Genomic DNA, 18983 nt, shown 5'->3' with positions numbered 1-18983 from the left:
ATAATGATGTGGTCATAGGCACTTAGAGTGAAGATTTTATTATGGATGCCAGGAGTTAGGAATTTTCAGTTCAAGTTATATCTTTCATTCAGGTGCTTTCTTCTAGATTCTCAAAGAACGCTTTTGCAACATTTTTAGAGTAGTAGCTATGAAAGAATGTAAACCTTAGCAGCATGCAGGATATAGGTAAAGCTACAGATCTTAGGGCTGCTTAGCTAAAATGTTTTTAAACCTTTTTTTTTAACTTGTATTTCTTATCAGTTGCCTTCGTTCAAAACCATTTTGCTAAGAAACCATTAATGTGACCTTTAAAATGTCCACAGAATTGAAAATGTTAATACTTTATTAACTAAATGCCCATAGATGCTTGCCAGTAAACTCCAAGTTTATCTTGGAATAATATCAAGGCAATACCAGAAAATCAGTGATTAGCGAAATTATTTTTTCTGAAGAAAAGTTCTTCACGTGCAGTTGTTGTGTGGTGTTTCATTACTTTTAGTGAAAGGAAGGATTCTGGAGAAAAATAGATACAACGTATTCCAGAAGATCTTATTCAACAAAAGCGTGCATATGAAATTGTCCTTGCTTCAGTTTTGGAACAGTGAGAAATCTGTACTGTAATGCCAGAGCCTACAGTACTTAAAATGGCTCTAATGTTCTTTAGGGTGTTTAATGACAAGGTGTTGTGAAGTTTTGTAAAATGTTTTTATAGACCTCAGCTGTTTCCTGCTATTTTTGCATTACTTACCTAGATGGCATGTTATATTTATTGATAGTGCTGATAAGTACAATAATATTAAAACGCTTGTTATAGTTTTTTTCAGAAATCATTGTGTCTGTTTTCTGTGAACATGAACAATACTCTCAGCCATGTACCCTTTTTCTGTACTTGTTGCTGTCTGTTAATTATTGTAAGAGAACACAGAGGAGGCTATCAGGTTTTACTGATAGCTGGATGTTTTGCATGTTGCTTACTTTCCCAGCATTCTAGCATGCAACTATAGCATAACTCTTTAGAGTTTTTCTTCTGTGTTAGCATTTCCATAACTGTAAAGGAAGGTGTCTTAAAGTCAGTAAGTGGTTTGTCATGTTGTTTAAAATGTTTTCAGAAGATATACAACTGTCACTTCAAAGCTTCTGCTAGTCAGTGGCTTTCCTACTTTTACCTTTGTTATCATCACCATTATCACACGTTTTTTTTTTTTTCCCTTGCATGACTTGTTATTCTCACCTATTGTCACTTTTCAATCAGTGTCCAGAGATGAAGTTACTGAAAAGCATTATTTGAGGGTAAACTAAATAGTAACAAGGCCTGCTTCTGAGATAAAGTTACCCAGGTTACTAGATATGGATTTATTCATGTTTATTTGAAGTGTGACCCACTTTAAGGACCCTTTTGAGAAGTATAAGACCGTGAAGCCACAAAATACCCAGTGCACTGCAGTGTTTTCGTATTGGCTTCCTCATATATACTTTCATCACCAAGAAAAGAGATTTGTAAAACTGCTTATTTCAGTTCCTGCGGTAGGAAAGATTATCTTTCATCTACTTGGTGTTCTTCTGTGACCCTCTTAATGTAGCATACAGTTGCCCTTGGAATTTTACTTTTGCAGAAATAACTTGGGAAGCAGGCCTTTCCTTTCTAAATTGTGCCCCCTTGTGAAGAAATATGGTGGGTCGATAGGAAAGGACATTGCAGCATTATTGCAGAGCAGTGTGGCAGCCTCAGCCGTGAGCTTGGGAACTGATTCAAGAGAACTGTAATTAGAAATAATCCTCTTGTGTTTATATAATTTGTCTCAAAGTTTTTTTCCTATTAATCTGTATATTTTCTGCAGTAATATAATTGTATTAGTAGCTTAGAGATGAGAAGTCTAATGTGGGAAGAATTTTTGTACTTTTACTTACGGTGAGTTTACATTATGCCAGTGACATTATTTTCTGTATTTATAAATACATTTTAGGAATTGCTTAATTGCTGGCACTGTAAAGTAGTTTTTTGCTATAAATTCATACAATAATAAGAGGCTAAGATGGTGCTTTCAGATAAATTTAGCATTGCATCATTTCATTTGCAGTAATGTAAACACAAGCTCCAGTAGGTCAGCAAAATTAAATATTAAATGTTTCAGATTTTATTATCTGCGTGTCTGTGATTAAACTGAAATGCTTATGGAGTTTTTACAAGGAACAGATTTCCACTGACTGTTGGGAAAGTACACTTGTAGGAGCTGCAGAGGTGAGGCAGCACCATGTGAAATGCAGCAACGGGATTAAGATTTGGCAACGTACTTCTTTTCTCTCCAGACTCTTAGGCAGTCTCTGTAGACGAGAACAGACTGTCATCTTGTATTGCTGGAAGCTAACTTGCAGTTTCTGCTTGTCTGCTTGTTTCAATTTCTATACAATTCTGTCATTTTTCCTACAAATTGATATCATATGGATATGGTGAAACACAAGGGGAAAAGGTATGGTTCATGTAATATAAAGTATAAAATAGTTTTTCTTACTGGAGGAATAACAGGAAAACTTTCCTTCATCAGAAAGAAGAATGTAGTGCTGGAGAAAAATATATTCTTGATTTAATAAGCAAGATATTTCTTTCTGGAACGTTTCTTTTTCAGTCAATACTTACCCTGCAGGTGTAACCAATTAGTAATTATGAAAAGTCTGTTTTTTTCTTTTTTATTTAAAATAGGCATACTGCATGTGAATGTTTACTAGCTTATTGTGTTTAATTGATTGTAAAACCACTTACAGAATTTTAGTACTTGAAGTTATAAAAGTCTACTTGGTTGCTTAGTATTGGATTCTAACTCTATAAATTAAGTAATATAATTATAGGCTTTTCTTTTTCTTACCTTGTTGTTTTGGTAAAATACTTAGATACAGTTAAAGAAGTCGGCATTAAACACTCCCAGTGAATACCTGATTCTTACTGTGACTTGATGAAGAAATATTGCATGCACAACAAGGATTTATAGAAAACATTTTCTATTTTTTAGTAAAGTACATTGAAATCATAAAGGGAATATATATAAGATTTGGTTTTTTGAATATTCAGTAGAATATAAATGAAAGCAAATTCTATACTTAGTGTAATCAATAGAAAAATGTTCATTAGAAATGCGATCAGGATGACATTTGATTAGTATGTATGTTTTTATAAATGCTAAAAGTACTATTGTGTCTTATTTTCCCATCATGTGCGTGTGAAGCTAAAATTATAGGCAACTCACTACACAATAGTGGTGATAGTGACATAAATGTTTCCTTTACTTAAACATATGTTGTACTTTTAAATAGTCTAAAAAACTTGGAAATTGTCTAATGTTTAAATGTACTGGATTAGTCTTCCAGTTAAGTACTATGTTTCAGGAATTTAAACTATGAACAGTGCTTTTGACTTAGTGCAAGCAATTTATTCTGTAGGTTGGTTAATGAAGTGCCAACTACTGACTTAAGAAGTACCTACTTCTAAAATTAACACAATAATGTTTGGGTTTTTTTGTACATAAGGTCTGATAATTAGTAAGAGTAAGTTGTGATGGTTACACTTAATGAACACAAACTCTGTATCTCAATGACAACTTGTCTTATTTTCACTTAAGTAGCAGGAGGAGTTTTTTCTCTCTGATACCTTTGTAGTTTAGTGTTGTAGCTTTATTATGTTAAAAGCAAATAACCTGGGAACATTATGACAAAGCTTTGAGGTCTTGAGTAAAGAGTCAAAATATCTATTGTTTCTTTGTGCTGCTACACAGTGATAAAACAAAGGGGAACTGAAGGTTGATGCATTATAAATAATGCTAAAAATCACGTATGCTGTGATAATGTGTGGCAGCATTAAGCTGTGGGACTTATCTTCCAAGGAGCATAATAAATGCATAGGAAGATAAAGTTACCGTTTTAAAGTGTGTAAACAGTGATAAAAAAGGTGAACTGTGGGATATACAGATATGACAGTTTATTAAATGACCACATTGATAAGTAGCATGTATGTGAATATGGGCTTTCGCTGATGTCTTAGTAAGTCCAGAGGAGTAACGCCGTGTGAATAAAGTAAATGAATAAAGTAAATACATAGTTAGCCAGTCAGAAGATTAAAAAAAAAAAAAGAGTGACTAGACTAAAATGTTGAATTACTGTCACACATTCGTCAAGGACATATTCAGTTGTCAAAACCATCCTAACTTAGTTTATGGAATTGTATTTGTTGCCATCTTTATTTGTTCTTACTGCTCTATTAATTTAGAGAGAGGTCATGACTCTCAGCAAGTGTGTTTTTTGTATAAGTCATTTTACTAAAACTAAACTAGTGCCCAAGCTTTACATTTTAAATTTTCATTTAAGCAGCTAAGCCTCCATCATTGCTTCATTTTCTGTTTTCATGTGGTCTTTGATAGATAAATCTTCATAGGCAGATTTCATTGTAGAAGAATGTATTAGTACAATTGGTAAAATAATTTTTGGAATATAAAGATTCAGTTTTAAATAGGTTTTAGAATTGTGTGTCTCAGATGGAAATTACTTTTTTTCACCACGGGATTGCCCTTTTCTATGCTAGTATTATAATAGGTTTATATATTTAATGTAGATTTGGGGTTTGATGAGACCTCTGTTATAAAAAATGTATGTAAACTTTACCCTCAATGGAATAGTTGTTCTGGATGTGACTCCGAGAAAATAAGGGTTCAGAAATTATCTCTGCTTATTTCTTCTCTACTACAGTAAATATAACCTTTATAACAGTATTTTTTCTGGGTTTTTTTTTGTCCCCTCCAGTTCTTATAGTAGCACTATTTGAACAAAAATTCTTCCTGCTTATTCTCAGAATGATGATACTGTGACAAAAATGCTCTGTCAAGATCTTTAGAGTGTACTTGTCAAGTTGTAGGTATTTGGGACTTCAGTAAAATGTTATTCTACTACTAGGCTTTCATGGAAACATACAATACTTCCAACATTTTTTCTTTCTTCTATGATAATTATTTAAAATGAGAGCAAACGATGGTTTTTGCTTACTTAATAAAGTACATGAATACTTTATTATGTACATGAAAACTTGCTGCTGTTAATTCAAAACAAATCTGTACTCAGTTCTCCCAAAGCTGTTATTTCTCACTAAGGTGAAAAACTTTTGTAAAAGTTTAAAGAATCCCAAATTGGGCATGTGTACTTACAGATAAATGAGACAAAGTTTTCTCAAAACTGGTGTGATAGTATGAAAGAGAAGCTTATAATAGGAATTTAAGTTTTATCCTTCATTTTGAGAGGTTAAACATACACACAGGTCACTTACGCATGTAATTCAGTGTAATATAATTGCAATTTATAAAAATGATTACAGTGAGCAGAGTGGCTATGAATTTTCGTAAGGAAGCTTTTGTATATACAAAGTTTAGTTGAAGCTAATGCTAAAGCAAAATAAATCTCATGGATGACTAAACTGTAGTCCCTGGGTCTGTAACAATCCCCAGAGAATAAGAGAAGTTAATTTAAAATATTTTTGTTCTTCTGGTCTTAAGCCAGATGCCTTAAATTCTGAAATTGAAGCCTCCAGTGACATTCCATTCCAGTGGGAAAAGAAAGGAGAGCATATACTCTGATCCTGCAGAAACTTACTTCATCAACAATTAAAAAGTGTAATTCCGTATTTAAATACGGAATGAATGTGCTCTCATTCCCTCTCCCTTGTTCCGTCACTTGCTCTTTCTCACTCATTCTCTTCTCTTAGAACAAGCATATTTACTTTAAAAAGCATGTTTAAATGTGATGAAGGAATTAGAACTTTTGAAAACTGCAGAACATTAGATTATTTATTTTGTGATTTTCAGGCAAGTAGAACTGAACTGGAAATACAATTAATGAATCAATGTCCTGTGTATAGATCTTGGAATTGGCTTCCAAAACTCTATTTGCAGACACCGTCAATTTTAACTTAGTCATAGTGTTACCATCCTTTCATCTTTTTAGCAGATTCAGATGATACTCAGAAACATTTACTTTGGTAGATACAGTTTTATTCTAGTATACAGTTGTCTTAATGTAAGTATGGCTATTGGTGTATATTAGGTATCTATTATCAAAATTGTATCATAAAATAAAAATATGATATGAAAATTGGATGTACTGCATTCTGCAGAACAGTTATTAAGTTTAAGGCTGTGGTTGAACACACCATCTGGAAACAAGGAAAACAGGAAGTTATTTCTTTAGCTTACTGCACTGTGTATTAGTTGTTCACACTGTCTTAATATTTTCAGCTTTCTTAAACTTTAGAAACTTTCTGTAGATACAACACAGTCTTCCTTAGCAGCTAATGACTAAGCAAGATGAATACTGTTGAAGGTACTATGTTCCTGATTCAAGGTACCAGTGTGCTTCATTGTACTGTGATGTATTATTGTGATTGCTTAGTTTTAGCCAAAAATTTTATTCAAAACATTTACAAGGTAACCCTTTTTTATTTTTTGGGGGGTTGTCATTAGGTGTTCATTGTGAGCAGTGATGAATGAAGACTCACTTTATATCAGTAAAGTAAAATTAGATGCGTTATTTAAAAATTAAGTTCAAACTATCAATATTATGTTGTTACTTTAGGCAAGCAATGGTGCCTTTTCTATTTCTGGGTAATTTATAAAAACCTTAAAGTGGAAAATGCCTCTTTATAGAACTAAGTTATTTTGTTTCATGAAATCATGTTCTGTAGCCTGACCTAAAAGTCTATTAAACAATTCAGTCATGAAAACTCTGAGAATTTCCTGGCCCGTAACTACTATCCAAAATAATCTTATAATTATTCATGTGACCCTATGAACCCAGCAGCTGAAGTACAAGCAAACAAATAGGCATGGATTCAGTGTCTACAAAATTAGAAAATGAGAACTAAGTTTCCTGTGCTAAGGAAAAGTTGCTCTTTTATTAGCTATATGCCATGGATAGGATGCATAAATTTTACAACTGTAGTAATTCGCCTACCAATCCTTTACAACAATATCATTTACAATTAGTTATAAATGAAAATATTTAGAGATACAATAAGGTTCTGTTGCACTTGACATTCATGGAGTACTTAGGTTTCTGACTGTAGAACTGTGGACTGTTTCTGATAGATTTGAAAACATCCACCTTTCAATGTAAATCCAAAATGTATAGTACAATAAAATCCCAATATGAACCTTTTTTTGTACAAATAATAATAGTGATTGTATAACTACAAAGATGGTTTTATTACACGTACTTTGTGTTTGAGCTTTGGCACGTTTACTCTGGGCTGGAGACCTTCATAAGCAATTCTAAGCAGTTCCTTTAGTCACAGGGGTGCAACATTGCACTGTGTAAAAACTGAATTAGCCAGTGCTGTGAACTTTACCCCTTACCATTGATTATCTTATGAATTTTAATATGAGAGATACAGGAATGGAACAGACTATATGCTTTCTGAATCAGTTATTTAGGTGTACGTATTAAAGTATTATTTTTAAAGAACAGGTAAAGCCAGAGTTTTGCAGAAGTAGCTATAGTGAACTTTGACAAAGGGATGAGATTCTAGAAAGAGGATGAGAAACCAAACATATAAGAGATGGTGAGATACGGTCTTCAACAGCTAGAATTTTTAGATTGTCTTTTTGGTTCTTTGTTTTTAAGATGGTCACATTGACAGGAGATCTCTTAAGTGGTTTTTTTTTTTTCTGTCCTGTGTGTTACTCCTCATGCTTATTGTCAATTTGTGATTCAGGAAGCTCATCTTTCGAAGTTGTTTAAATAATCACTTCACATGAGTGGGAATGCAGCTATTTTTAAATGTGTGAGTTCTGAGGAAGCCTTTCCTCTAATGGGAAGTTGTTACTAAGGTACAAAACCATACAGATTTCTGCCTGTACCTGATGCGCGTGGGGCTTTTTTGTCCATTTCTTAGAGAAAATCTAGACTTGTTATCACTCCACATATAGAATAATAGTTAAAAAAAAATAAGGTGGCTGTTGGGTTCCTCTACTTTGATTGCTCAGTGTTCACCTGTCTTGAATGCACCTATCACACCGTCAGTATTTTAGAAATGAAAAATATGAACATGGTACCTGTTTGAAATGTTTAATGACCTAATTGAAATAATTTTTTTCTACCTTTGAAGAAGTAAGCCTTCAGGGGTGTATTAAATAGAGTTTTTTGTGGCTTCTGTTAGAATTTCATACTATTTTTTGCTTGCATTTGGAAAGCTCAGTGATCCACTGTAATAGTAGCATCCCATTACAGTTCGAAGTACCAAAGATGTATGGAATTTACAATGGAAATTTGCATCTCTCTTAAGTTGAAATTATTGAATCATGACACATTTAATATTCTAATGTCTGTGTGGTTGGACTATGAATTATTTCAGTCTTCTTTCAGACAAGGAGTTTTTATCCTAATTAGTCTATTTTATGTATGTACTTAGCTGCAGTAAAACTTCTATGCTGAATTGAAAAATCAACCTACTAGTCTTTTTCTTGTTCTAAATACTTTTTATGACACACCTATGAAGTTTCATATTAATGATTTTTTTTATCAGTAAGACATCTCAGAAGTTATTATTAAAATATATTTTTAAAAAGTAGTAATGTGTCGAGCATATACTTTTATGGTAAACACACAATAGGCAATTTTGAAAGCTGATAACTCAAGAAATTCCAGTCCACGTGATCAGATGTTCAAAGATGTGACCCACATCAGACTAGTAAAACTATCAGCTTTTCATTAAAAATCCCATTGTATGCATTAGTTATGTGGAAATAACATAAATTCAAACATAGGTTTGAATAGATTAATTTCATTTATTTAGTTACTAAGACAGGGTATTGTTTGTAAGTGAATTTGTTGATAGAAGTTTATAGGAAGTAAATAAGCACTGAGGAAATAGAAGAGAATACTGACTGTATGAAGAATTGATATGGATAGAACAGTAAAAAGACATTTAACTCAATATGTTGAGAAGTGCTACAAAAATATAAATATTGTGATTTAAAATGAAAAAGTTAGCAAGTGAACTTAGTAATAAAATAATTAATAACTATTAAAAGATATATTTTTTCACATACACTTTTGTACCAACGGAAGTATAAATAGCTGACCTGTCTGACCAGAAAGTGATATTTTTGTCCTTTTCTGGGTAAGATTACAGAGGTCTCTCTCACTGTTTCACATTGCTGGAAAGTGATGTGAAGAGCTCTTATGTTGTGTTTGGTGTCATCCTTTCATTTCTTCTTAATCAAATTGAAATTTCAAGTATTGATGGAAAATCTTTCAACTGACAGTTAATGCCTGTCTCAGCCTCTGTTTTATATCTTAAGTTGGTTCTTTTTAGTAGTTATTTGGATCCAAAGTATATTATCTGCCATGATTCTTTAAAAGCAGGACTCTCTGGGCTTGGCGATGCTGTGTTAAATATGTGTTCCAATTAGACCAAACTGCTTTTTCTCTCTTTCAAATCTCTGAAGTCCATCTTTCCTTTGGTAAGGGCTATTAAAATTAGTAGCATTACCTTACAGAAATAGAAAATTAATAAGTAATAGCAACCAAGTTTTATCAAAAGTGAAGATGATGATTTGCTGGAAGTTTGGACCTGCTGTTTTAGTTTCTGGTCATAAATAAATCCAGCTCTCAAATGCATTTTTAAAAACTGCATCAGCATTTTCATATGATAACAAATGAATAAAATTCCCTACTGAAGACAGTGGTCGTGTACCAGAGCCTAATAGGGGTGACTATTCTGAAGAATGATGAGCTGTGCTTAAGGATTGCCTGTGCAAGATGGTTTCATCCAAATTAAATTCAGTTTCTGCTCCTTGAAATTATCTCATCCTTAACAGGATGCAATTCATACAAAATATTGGCTGGTGATGTAATGCATGTTCTGTAACTGCAGTTGAAGCTGTACAAAGTTCAAATAACATCAGTAAATTAATATTAGTATTTGGGCTCTTTTGGCAGCCTTCCAACTGCCATCGACAAGACTCTCCATGCTACCAGGGTCAACTCATCTGTTTTCCTGTGTGTCCTCTGCTGCTCTGGGCCATTTTGCCCAGTTACAACTGTCTAGAATTTAATACCCAGCAAAAATTGCTGAAGAGTAAGTGAGCATTATTGCTCTGTAGCACAGTACTGTTGTCTTGCACTCGGTCCTGACATTGTAAAGATCTTCATCTCCCTCACCCTTGAAGAGAGCACAAAAGTTTGAAAAGTCTTTGAGAACAGACAGTGCAACAAGGATATTGACAAGACAGCTGCTGGAAGGGTATCCAGGGAGGACAGAAAAGCAAAGGAAAATATCTGGGTCTCATGCAGTGACAGTCCTTCTGTAACACTGGACATTATTTGAAAAACCATGAGTGAATTAGAGTTTGTTATGAGTATGCTGGGACAAGCATCGACCCCTATGATGAAGAGGTGCCTGAAGACCATTATTCCTTTTCTGTGATGTGTTCTTTCCTTCAGATGTGTAAGGGAACTGGACAGACTCTAATACATGCACCTCCTCTGCCAGTTGTACACACCCTGCCCCAAAGAGAGCAACTTTAGACTTGGTAGGTTTATTCCTACTGTAAGCAGAAAGTGATAGTATATACTAGACTGTGTCTTGGCATCATGTCCACTCCTATTCCCCTCACCAGTTCCTGAGAAGTGAGGGCATAAAATACAGAGTTTGCTTTTATTCAGTGCCCACAACTGCAAATTATGCAAAGACAGATCTTTTTGTAAAATCACAATCTTGAAAAAAAAGAACATAATGCAAAAAAAGAAAAAAAAAGTCCCCAAACCCAACAAAAAACTAAAGGAAAACCCCAGTGTAGTTAATTTAGCTGTATTTCCTTTCTTTCCTCTTTTACTGACTCCTGTTGACTGCATTCAAAGCATATGTAGAATATCCTGAGTTGGAAGGGACCCACAAGGATCATCAAAGTCCAGCTCCTGGCCCTGCACAGGACCATCCCCAGAATCACACCAAGTGACTCAGAGCATTGTCTAAACAGTTCTGGAACTCTGTCAGGTTTGGTGCTGTGACCACTTCCCCTGGGAGCCTGTTCCAATGCCCAACCACCCTCTGAGTGAAGAACCTTTTCCTAATATCAAACCTAAACTTCCCCTGGCAGCTTCCTGCCATTCCCTCAGGTCCTGTCACTGGTCACCAGAGAGAAGAGGTAGTGTTTACCCCTCCCCTTCCCCTCACAAGGAAGTTGTAGGCTGTGATGAGATCTCCCATCAGTCTCCTCCAGGCTGAGCTAGCCAAGTGACCTCAGCTGCTCCTCATATGGCTTTTTCTCTAGGCCCTTCACTATCTTCAGCATCCTTAATGCAGCAATGCTGAAGTTACAGCTATCTACTCAGAAATCTCTTCCTTTGTCTTTCCTGATGATTCCATGCTAGTGTGCTGCTGCAGTGAACAAATCTTTCCATTTCTTGCATTCTCAAAGCAGTTCCTGTTTTTCTTCCTTATAGTGTCCCAGGCAAAAGATGAACAGCACTTGTGAACCACACCACCCCGAACATGCCTGAACCACCTTATAGTAAATACTACATTTGTCAAGTACTGGGCAAAATTGTGGTGGTATTGATTACTGTGTGTATGTATTTCAAGGAAGGCTTTCTCCCTGCCTCTGCCCCCGTCCCCCAAGACAACACAGTATTTCTAGTATCTGAGGTACACTTCAGATTGTACCATGGCACTGTATTCTCTTATTTTCTAGGCAGTTTTTTCAAATACAGAACAACATTTCAGCAGACTGGGGATATTTTAAGGAATTTTTCCATTACAAAAACTAGCATCTCAGCAGTCGAGAAATTCTGTTTAAGCACCATGTGAAAATACATAGAGAGAGCAAGAAATGAGCAAGTTAAGATGAAGAGAACACTGTTAACCCCTGTTGTTCTGAACAGTGTTTACTGAATTGCATGTATTTCACTGTAAATGTGTGTTTATAGCTCCATCTTTCTTGCTGATCAGTTGTCAAAACAGCCCTTTACTTCTGTTTCTCGAACACAAATGCAAACCTGCACCAAATGGCTGTGTTTTGGCAAGAGTTCCTTCAGGTGATGACAGTTCTTTTTCTCCTGTTGGTAAAGCTGCAGGCAGGCTAGATGGCAAGTGCCATTGCTGAAACTGCTGTCAGTTCTGCTTTGTGGGGCAGTTGTTGGCTTGCAAAGCCACCTGAAGGGTGACATTTAGATACATCTCCAAATACTGTTGAGTATGAAGAACATGTGTATGTACAAGTATATGTAATATTTTATTTTATTTTATGGTTGTTGATACTGTAAGAATGTTGCCCGTTAGCCAAAAAAGTTGGATCATGAGATGCTGGGAGAGAAACCATGGGAATTTTTGAGTTTGACGCCAACTTGCAAAACTGCAGTTGCTTCTAGATAACTGTTTCAGTATTTGCTGCAGTGCACCTAGAGATACATGCTGCAATGGAGTGTCATGACAAACAAGAAATCAGAGAAACTCGAGATAGGTAGTGAATCTCTTGCAAATTTCAGTGATGGTACAATTTAGTAAAGCTTGTGATGACTGTTTGTCATCATCTACTTCATCTTGAATAGTAAGTTGGGAATGGAATTTAATTGACCACAGATTTTATCTGTAGCCCTACTTGTTCTTATAAAATACCAGAACTCAGTGAGACACATAGCCAAAAATTTGATCAGATCTCTTGGCTTGTGCTTATTTGGTCACAGGCGGCTAAATACTGTGAAGAAGATAATGTTCTAAGAGTCTGAATGTCTAGCTTTTGTACTCCAAACACTGAAAAATACTTACCAAAATGTTCAGTTTCTTGAAAGGACTTCTGAAGGCCTCACCTATTGGACTGCTAAAGTGAACAAGGCTTTTCAGTGAACAGAGCTAAGAAATAGTGCCGACAGAGCAGACCTTTCTGCTGTTCACAGCCTTGTCTTTGTCAAACACTGTAATGTCCCTTGACTTTGAAGAACCTGCACAACCATTTTAGATATGGGGCTCTGGCATGTCTTCGTGATAATAGAAACACAATAGAAAGAAAAACAAGTGTATACATTATTCTAGGCATAACAGAAAATGCATTCAGGGTTTATATTTCAGTTCTTGTAATTGATACATAATCAGAAATTGTCACAAGAAATTTGTATATTAGAAAGCCCAAGAATTAAAGATTTCTTTCTTCCTGAAAATCAGAGAAGTATACACTCTAAAATTGTGGTACCTCTTTCTTTCTCTTCCATGAAAGTCATGTAGGAATCGTCAATCTTTGATCTTTTTGAGTGCAGAACATTTGTAGTGAGACACAATTGAACCCTATACTTGGTCACGTCCAATCTCTCCTGCTGTTACTTTCTTTATTTCTTTTAAATGTAATTTTGTAGCTGGAAGCTTTTGAACCTGTGCTTAATGTGTGATAACATTCAACTTCTGTCGTGGAACAGGTTAACTGTCCTGAAACTAACAAATGTTGTAGAATTGCCAAAAAAAAAGGTACATTTACCAATTTATTTTTTTTTTTAAAAGGTGTTTTTATATATTTGTAATTTTGCCAAAGGGTTGACTTTTTGCAGGGAAAGTTTGAGTTGGATTGACATTACTTAGAGATGTTTGTTAACTTGCTGTTTAATATAAAATATTTTTCCTTTTAGGCAGTCTCTCATTTATATTTTGTTGCAATTAAAGTAAAATATTTTTCAAAATTTTAGTTGGCGGCTTTAGCAGTAGCAATAGAAGATAGGATACAGCCATTTTTGCTGTAGATCTTAAAGTGTTCTTTTATTAAGAGATCTTTTTTTTCCCTTGACATTACAAATACCCATCTGTACTGAATCTGGTCTCTTTCTGTCTTCTGAACTAAATTTTATTGTGAATTTCTCTGCAGAGATCCCTGAGCTTTGTGAGTGCAGAAAGGAAGCTGATGAAGGAAGCACTGTAACTGGCTTCAGTAGTGCTGTAAGCAATGAGCAAGTAAACCTTCTCAGTAATGGGATCTCTGGCTTAGGCAGTACTGTGAAATGGGAAATTTGTTTGGAGCTAGTTTAAGTTGGAAAGCTGCAGTGCTTTTCCAGGATGTCCAAGTGTCTTTGCACCTGGAATGATTACTCAGACTAGATAACTGTAAATGAAGAGTGGAGTATTGGCTGTACTAAATAGTGTGATTCATTTCTATTTTTGCACAGGAAGACTTATTTTTGAAACTATTGAACTAGATTAGAAACAAGGTCAGTAATTATTCTGTTTTGGCCTAGAAATCTGTGTGGGTTCTCAAGACTTGCCTTTAAATCCCAGATCAGTGGCAGACCTTTTTTCCTAGATTTCATCGTTTCTGCAGATCCCAGTAGACGTTTGTTGCAGCATCTTTGAAAATCAAGTGGTTAACAACATTATTCAGGCAGTATTTAAATGATGGTTCATCATGGTTCTTTCATGATGAATTAGGTCAAAGATAAATGTTGAAAATATTAATATCCAAAGTGGTTTTTGTATTTGTAACTAAAAGAAATGTTCCTTGGACTACTGGCCTCACTCTTGTTTAAGCAGAATAATGTTAGGTGGTGCTTTTAGATTACTTAGATGAACAATTTTTCAGGTAAGAATATTGGGGAAAGTAATTATTAATAGAAAAGTCATTACAAAATCTGTTTATTTCTACTTCTAATACCATTTTTTCTCAAAAGGCGATAATAGTAGGGAGTAATAGGGGACTATTCTTTCATTTTTTTAAAAAAAACCTCAACCCCACAATATCAGGATATCCTTAGAAGGAACTGGCCACTGACAAGTGCTGGCTCTAGGTAGGCAATATCATTACAAAAAAGCATTTCATAATCTGTGAATTTGCACTTTAGCAGTGATCTTGAAATGTCATGTGCTAATGATTGTGGCCGTTGTCATAACCTGAACAAGATAAAGCTGAGAAAACCCAAAACTTCGGAAATTTGACTATCACCTCTTTTTTAAATTTTATGAGTAAATGCTCCAAAGTGTGATGCTGAAGTGCCATTTTTTAAGACATAAAACTGAAGTATTGATCGACTGTGCATTAATGCCTCATTCTTCTGTTCTGAGCAAATTCTTATTCTGGTATGTGTGTTTCTCCTTTCAATCCTCTCCCCTCCATGCAAGTTCACCTGACATATTAGTTTCTTTCTGCCAAAAGTGCTTTTTTCATAACAGACTATATGCTGTTATGGACTATTCCATGCTATAGTTGTTTGAATTACATAGTAGAATAAATACATGTAAAAGCAATTGGAATGGTCCTTGGTCATGTCTTCCAAGGGATCATTATTAGCTTCATTTGTAAGGGTTAGTAAGGGTTTTCTTCTAAAAAACATGCAGAACCAAAATGAAAAATCACCATCAGAATTTCCGCATTTTAATGTAATTTTTCTTGGAACAGAACAAATTTGGAAAGAGCAGCATTTCCTGTGATGCTAATTGTGTTTAGACTTGTATGTTCTGTAAAACCTTTGTGTTTTCAAAGGAGATACTTAAGTGATCTTTAAGACATACCGTCCTGAGTGTTACTACTTGTTAATATACCATTCTGGTTTACAGGCATTTAAAGTTCCTTTAAAAACATGCAACAAAGGAAGGCTTTGTGTTGCAGGAAGGCTGGGCATGGGCTGTCAGCAGCCCTCCATCACAAAAACACTCTGTGGGTGAACAGCCAGGAAATCAGACTGAAATGCATAGTACCACCTGAGCATACACACACACCTCCTGCATTTCAGCATTTCAATTTGGTCATTCGGGATATATTGATTGATGTTTTTAGAGAGAGTTTGGACAGATGCAGTAAAATATTAAAGCCCCATTACACCCTGTTTTCTCTTATTTTTATAGTGTATCAACAAGCATCGTTTTTCATGACTGTTGTTTGTGATGAACTTCTTGGGTACACATATTCTTTGTTATTATAATAAAGTTAGAGAAATTAAGCTTGCCCTCTTATAATGGGAATTTTTGGTGGGAATAATTCCAGTTTCGGGGTTTCATATGCACTAAGCATCTGCTTGATGTTTGGCAACATGATAACATGCCTCCAAGTTTTAAGCTAAATACTTGAGGCAGAAAAAATACGAAAAGAGAAAGAAAAGATCACAATAAAAGATGCATGTATGTTTAAGTAAGAAATCAGAAAAATTATTTTTTATGAACTACCATATCCAGTATTTGCAGTACAGCAGCACCCTTGAACTCCAGGTAAATTTTGGGGAAATATCTGTTGTAAACTGTAGGGCAATAAGGGGTACGGTGTTTAGGTTTCTGCCATTTCTACATAGTCAGCTTAATGTGTATGGAGAAAAGGACATATTGCAATTTGCAGTTGCAGTGATGGTTAAACAGGAAAAAAGTAAGAGAAAAAAGTAAGGAATAGTTTCAAGGCCACCATGAGTTACTTGTTCTTATAGTTATTTTTAAAGATATTTTTAATATCTTGACAAAATATGTCTGTTGTCACTGTAAGAAAGTTTTATTGCCTGAAGGTTATCAATAAGTTAACTTGCAGATACCATTTTAAGTTACTACAAGCAAAACTAAGGTTTTTTTTAAAGTTTTGATGATTTGTTGCATACATTATTAAGAACTGAAAAATCTGTTTTTCCATTTATTTTCCAAATATGGACTTGGTTGTAGGATGGAATTCTGCCTGAATTTAATCTTTATTTTAATGCTAATTTTCATTTTGAATTCGAGGATGGAGATTTTTTTGTAGTAGTCTGAAAGATTTTATGTTGAAAATAATTTTCATTTTCCCTCCTTACTTACCGTTAAAATCTACCTAAAAAAATAGAAAAAAGTAAAAATCTATTGAAACCATAGTATACTTTCATTGGAATATTGGTGTACGTGGATTTCCTGTTTCAGCTTATTTCTTATTTTAAAAGTATTTTGGGGAAAAAAGAGAAAAGAAAAAGTGTTAGAATGCATGCTTTTATGGTCCAGAGTAAATCTTGAAGTACTGTAGTTGCGTATAAATGTTACCATTTACATGTGTGCTCACTGCAGTACATTTAATATCACAACACTTTTAGATTCAGATACTGTCCCAAGTTTCTTGTGAGTTATTGCTTGATATGTAGTAGGTGAGACATGGCAGCATCAGACTGCAGATGGCTTTGAAATCTTTAATTTGGTCTGTAAGGCAAAAGTGAATCAAGAGTGATATACCCTTGTGAATCATTGCTTTTTGACAGGTAGCTGTCAGTTTAGTGCCGTATTTTACTCTTGTTTGTTCGCATTCTTGTTTGATTATGTTAGTAATTCTTTGGTAGTGATACGGATCAATATAACTCCATCTGCAAGGATGGAGTTCCAAGCCCTGGCTTGGAATAAACTTCTCTGTCTCCCAGGCAAGATTAAGTTTTCCCAATTGCCTGGTGCAAACTTTCTTAAAGGTAATTTCCCCTATCAGTTACCTGAGGGATATGTTGCTGTTCTGATTGTTTCAGTTCTTTACAGTGGCTGACAAATATACACACTGTATTTTTTCTGTATTTTTTTATAACTTCATCAGTGTGCAGCAGAGGTAACACATGCAGAACTTTAATACATGGAAACAAACAGAATTTGAAAATGTTACATGAAGTGCAGAGTCTTTGGAGACAGCTAGTGCCCTGAAGTCTACTTTATACAGAAGAGATTAACACCATTATTCTATGTATAATCTCTCCAGCAAAACACTGTCGCCTACTTCTGTCAACAAATGGTTTCTTTGCTTTGGCAGCTGAAAGAAATTTTAGTTGTGTAGGCAACAGAACATGCCTTTATAAGTTGCAGAACCCAATTTTAAAAATATTTTGGATGGTAACTGCAGTTTTGAGAAGTTAAATTATATTCATTAACTAAATATTTTTTTAAACAAGCTAAAAAGACTAATTATGTCTGCTGTGTGTGACACACTCATAATCCAGGCATAAGGCAGGTTTACTATTTCACAGTACACCTTTTGAAAAGGTACTGTTTCTTGCAGACACTTACTTGATTAAAAGACCTGCACATATCCCATCCACTTTGAGTGCGCTTTCTTTCTGAATAATGGTAGAGATGTGTTCTTACTGACAGTCTGAGTCCATAAAATTCATATACCAAAAAAAAGAAGATAAAGATGCTCAAGCAGAGGTGTAATGTTTCTAGAAGCCTCAGACCAAACACATTCTGGAATATTTGCAGGGAGAGGAGAAAAAAGATATATATCATGGCATTTCACTGTGTAAGGCTACAGAAGCCATATTTTAATGGAATTGAGTTATATAGCCATAGTCAACATGTGAAAGTTTTGATTTTTATTTTATGTTAATAAATATGTCAGTGTTCTCTTTCAAATAATTGAATTACATTACTAATTAATAATTATATTTTCAATATAAAATTTTACTGTTTTCCCCAAGAAAGGGTTAATACAAAAATTAAAGCTAAGATAACAAATATGTGCTTTAATATACTGGATTGTATTTGATTTTCTGCAGTTTATTTACCTGGATGAAAAGTAAACATCATCATTCACAGCTTCTGTTACTGGAGAGTCAGATCCCTTGTGGGAGCAGGGCATTCAAACCCTCCTCAGTTACAGGGTAGATCCCAGTCTTAGGGCAGAAGTGGATGGGTGTGCAGATCCCTGTACCGGGAACCACTTCACTCCTTGGATACATGGCTGGGCACGTGTATGTCCTGTGGTGAGGGTGCCAGTGCCTCTGACATGTGGCGTGCACGGACTGTGCAAACAGTTTCTTATCATCTGACTGAGCACATGTGTGCTTGCTTTGTAGGAGTGGATGCTGTTTTGCTGTTTCTGCCATGCTGATGGATAACTGTAATTTGTTTATGTGTGGGGAAGGATGGCAACGAGAAACAAGGCATTAATTAAGAAAAACTGTCATGAAGTCATCAGCTTATTTCTTTTGTACGTGTAAAAACTGATGGGGAACAACCTCATAAATTGTCATAGCACCTGTCCTAGTGACAGTTACAGTGACCTTTC

The 18983-nt window shown here is 34.9% G+C and overlaps 1 protein-coding gene across 5 annotated transcripts in view; it reads left to right on the top strand.

Annotated features, from left to right (window-relative positions):
• The window catches only part of PLCE1 (phospholipase C epsilon 1), a 150139-nt gene that overhangs the window by 44348 nt on the left and 86808 nt on the right, over nt 1-18983 (top strand). The window lies entirely within an intron of this gene.

The sequence above is a fragment of the Corapipo altera genome, unplaced genomic scaffold (assembly GCF_003945725.1).
Source record: "Corapipo altera isolate COAL_440 unplaced genomic scaffold, ASM394572v1 56, whole genome shotgun sequence".
NCBI classification, from domain to species: Eukaryota; Metazoa; Chordata; class Aves; order Passeriformes; family Pipridae; genus Corapipo; species Corapipo altera.
The sequence above is the reverse complement of the archived record's forward strand: the minus strand, read 5'-3'. Positions and strand labels throughout refer to the sequence as shown.